The sequence below is a fragment of the Durio zibethinus genome, chromosome 1, assembly GCF_047325235.1.
Source record: "Durio zibethinus cultivar Kanyao isolate XHJ-2024 chromosome 1, ASM4732523v1, whole genome shotgun sequence".
NCBI classification, from domain to species: Eukaryota; Viridiplantae; Streptophyta; class Magnoliopsida; order Malvales; family Malvaceae; genus Durio; species Durio zibethinus.
Window position 1 is genome coordinate 16,071,837 of NC_143162.1, and position 4,652 is coordinate 16,076,488.

Sequence of the window (4,652 nt, forward strand, 5' to 3'; positions counted from 1 at the left end):
TCCCCCTCTGCGTGCTGTTGATCCTGCTGTTGCAACCATCAGTCTGATCTGCTTTTAGACTAGGAATGAACTCTGTATGCCTAAGCCAACCAACGAAATTAGCAGGCGGGCGGACGGGCGGGCACTACGCCAGCTGGAGAGACGGGATGAGCAAGCCGTGGATCGATAGGGTGGTAGGTGGGTTTAGGCACATCTTCATATTTCTGGGTGCCAATGCCATTTTTATGGCTTCTAAATTCATACAATGGTCCCTTAAGCCTTCACATGAAGTTTCATGGCAAGACGACTCGTTTTCTATTTTTCACAATTTTTGAAACTTTTTACGGTCCGGGATTTTTTAAAATTTTTTTGGAAGGCGTTTTGGCCCCAAACTTGGTAGACATGATCTTTGTATTTTTGCCGGCACGCACAAAACAATTCAGCTAAAGACTCGAAGTGTACAAGATTTTGTGACCATTTGAAAAAAGTGTCCCTACTTCAGACACTTTAATGGCTACTGGTAGCAAACCTCTAAAATCTCAAATGCTCTTTAAGGGGGGTGTGAGTTCTTGAGGTTTGATGCGGGATAGTGGGCCAATATAAGGCCCAAGTAGTAGCACCCATCGCACATCATGAGCGCACCCGATCGCCAGAACCCCAATGCTGTCAGTTAGGTTCTCCGGCGATACTCTGGCGATGGTGCCCCCGCAAAGAAAAATACAGCTCCAGCACACACCCGAGCCCAACAAGTGCTACCGTAACCCTCGGTCCAATCCGATCTTAGACTGGGAATGAACTCTGTATGCCTAGACTGGGAATGAACTCAGTATGCCTAAGTCAACCCACGGAATGAGCGTGCGGGCACTCAGCCGGCCAGAGGGGCTGGATGCGCAAGCCGGGGATCGGTTGGGTCCCCCTCTGCGTGCTGCCGATCCTGCTGCCGTAACCCTCATTTCGGTCTGATCTTAGACTGGGAATGAATTCTGTATGCCTAAGCCAACCGACGAAACGAGTGGGCGGGCTGGCAGGCACTACGCCGGCCAGAGAGACGGGATGCGCAAGCCATGGATCGATAGGGTGGCAAGTGGGTTTAGGCACATCTTCATATTTCTACATGCCAATGCCATTTTTATGGCTTGTAAATTCATACAATGGTCCCTTAAGCCATCACGTGAAGTTTCTTGGCAAGACGACTCGTTTTCTATTTTTCATGAATTTTGAAACTTTTTACGGTTCAGGATTTTTAAAATTTTTTCGGAAGGAGTTTTGGCTCCAAACTTGGTAGACATGATCCTTGTATTTTTTTTGGCATGCACAAAAAAATTCAGCTAAAAACTCGAAAGTGTGCAAGATTTTGTGACCATTTGAAAAAAGTGTCCCCATTTCAGACACTTTAATAGCTACTGGCAGCAAACTTGTAAAATCTAAAATGCTCTTTAAAGGGGTGTGAGTTCTCAAGGTTTGATGAAGGATAGGGGGCCAATATAAGAGCCAAGTACCAGCAACCACCGGACATCATGTGTGCACACCCCCCGGCCCCCCTGATCGTCGAAACCCCAATGCCGCTAGTCAGGCTCTCCGGCGGTGCTCTGGCGATGGTGCCCCGACGAGGAAAAATGTGGCACCAGCACATGCTTGAGCCTAGCATGTGCTGCCGTAACCCTCGGTCTGGTCCTTTCTTAGACTGGGAATGAACTCCGCATGCTTAGACTGGGAATAAACTCCGTATGCCTAAGTCAACCAACGAAACGAGCGTGCGGGCGCTCAGTCGGCCAAAGGGGCGGATGGGCAAGCCGGGGATCAATTGGGTCCCCCTCTGTGTGCTACCGATCCTGCTGCCGCAACCCTCGGTCTGGTCCGATCTTAGACTGGGAATGAGCTCCATATACCTAAGCCAACCGATGAAACGAGTGGGCGGACAGGCGGGCACTATGCCGGCCAGAGAGACGGGATGCGCAGGCCGTGGATCGATAGGGTGGTAGGTGGGTTTAGGCACATCTTCATATTTCTATGTGCCAATGCCATTTTTATGGCTTGTAAATTCATACAATGGTCCCTTAAGCCTTCACGTGAAGTTTCATGGCAAGATGACTCGTTTTCTATTTTTGATGATTTTCGAAACTTTTTGCGGTCCAGGATTTTTTAAAATTTTTTCAGAAGGCATTTTGGCCCCAAACTTGGTAGACATGATCTTTGTATTTTTTCTGGCACGCACAAAAAAATTCGGCTAAAAACTCGAAGTGTACAAGATTTTGAGACCATTTGAAAAACGTGTCCCTACTTTAGACACTTTAATGGCTACTGGTAGCAAACCTCTAAAATCTCAAATGCTCTTTAAGGGGGGTGTGAGTTCTCAAGGTTTGATGCGGGATAGTGGGCTAATATAAGGCCCAAGTACCAGCACCCATCGCACATCATGAGCGCACCCGATCGCCGGAACCCTAATGCCGCCGGTTAGGTTCTCCGGTTATACTCCGACGATTGTGCCCACGCAAAAAAACATGCGGCTCCAGCACACGCTCGAGCCCAGCATTTGCTGTCGCAACCCTTGGTCCGGTCCAATCTTAGACTGGGAATGAACTCTGTATGCTTAGACTGGGAATGAACTCCGTATGCCTAAGTCAACCCACGGAATGAGCGTGCGGGCGCTCAGCCGGCCTGAGGGGCTGGATGCGTAATCCGAGGATCGGCTGGGTCCCCCTCTGTGTGCTGCCGCAACCCTCATTCCGGTCTGATCTTAGACTAGGAATGAACTCTGTATGCCTAAGCCAACCGATGAAATGAGCGGGCAGGCGGGCGGGCGGGCACTACGTCGGCCAGAGAGACGGGATGCGCAAGCCGTGGATCGATAGGGTGGTAGGTGGGTTTAGGCACATCTTCATATTTCTACGTGCCAATGCCATTTTTATGGCTTGTAAATTCATACAATGGTCCCTTAAGCCTTCACGTGAAGTTTCATGGCAAGACGACTCGTTTTCTATTTTTTATGATTTTCAAAACTTTTTGTGGTTCGGGATTTTTTAAAAAATTTTTCGGAAGGAGTTTTGGCCACAAACTTGGTAGACATGATCCTTGTATTTTTGTTGGCATGCACAAAATAATTCAGCTAAAAACTTGAAAGTGTGCAAGATTTTGTGACCATTTGAAAAAAGTGTCCCCATTTCAGACACTTTAATGGCTACTGGCAGCAAACCTGTAAAATCTCAAATGGTCTTTAAGGGGGTGTGAGTTCTGGTGGTTTGATGAGGGATAGGGGGCCAATATAAGGGCCAAGTACCAGCACCCATTGCACATCATGTGCACACACCCCCCGGCCCCCCCGATCGTCGACCCCAATGCTACCGGTCAGGTTCTTCGGCGATGCTCCGGTTATGGTGCCCCGATGAAGAAAAATACGACACCAGCAGATGTCTGAGCCCAGCATGTGTTGCCGCAACCCTCGGTCTGATTTGATCTTAGACTAGGAATGAACTCCATATGCCTAAGCCAATCGATGAAACGAGCGGGTGGGCAGGCAGGCACTACGCCGGCTAGAGAGACTGGATGCGCAAGCCATGGATCGATGGGTGGTAGGTGGGTTTAGGCACATCTTCATATTTCTACATCCCAAGGCCCTTTTTATTTCTTGTAAATTCATACAATGGTCCCTTAAGCCTTCACGTGAAGTTTCATGGCAAGATGACTCGTTTTCTATGTTTCATGATTTTTGAAACTTTTTGCGGTTCGAAATTGTTTGAAATTTTTTCGAAAAGATTTTTGGCCCCAAACCTGGTAGAGGTGATCCTTGTATTTTTTTTGGCATGCTTAAAAAAATTTAGCAAAAAACTCGAAATGTACAAGATTTTGTGACCATTTGAAAAAAAGTGTCCCCATTTCAGACACTTTAATGGCTACAGGCAGCAAACCTATAAAATCTCAAATGCTCTTTAAGGGGGTCTGACTTCTCCAGCTTTGATGAGGGATAGGGGGCTAATATAAGGACCAAGTACCAGCACCCATCGCACATCATGTGCGCACACCCCCCGGCCCCCCCGATCATCGGAACCCCAATGCCGCCGGTCGGGTTCTCGATGATGCTCCGACGATGGTGCCCCGGTGAAGAAGAATGCGGCACCAGCACATGCTCGAGCCCAGTATGTGCTGCCGTAACCCTCGGTCCAGTCCGATCTTGGACTGGGAATGAACTCCGTATGCTTACACAGGGAATGAACTCCGTATGCCTAAGTCAACCCACAAAACGAGCGTGCGGGCGCTCATCCGGCCAGAGGGGCGGGATGCGCAAACCGGGGATTGGTTGGGTCCCCCTCTGCATACTGTCGATCCAGCTGCCAGAACCCTTCGTCTGGTCTGATCTTAGACTGGGAATGAACTCCGTATGCCTAAGCCAACCGACGAAACGAGCGGGTGGGCACTACGTCGGCCAGAGAGACGGGATGCGCAAGCCGTGGATCGATGGGGTGGTAGGTGGGTTTAGGTACATCTTCATATTTTTCCATGCCAATGCCATTTTTATGGATTAAATTCATACAATGGTCCCTTTAGCCTTTACGTGAAGTTTCATGGCAAGACGACTCGTTTTCTATTTTTCACGATTTTCAAAACTTTTTACGGTTCGAGATTTTTTAAAATTTTTTCAAAAGGAGTTTTGGCATCAAACTTGGTAGACGTGATCC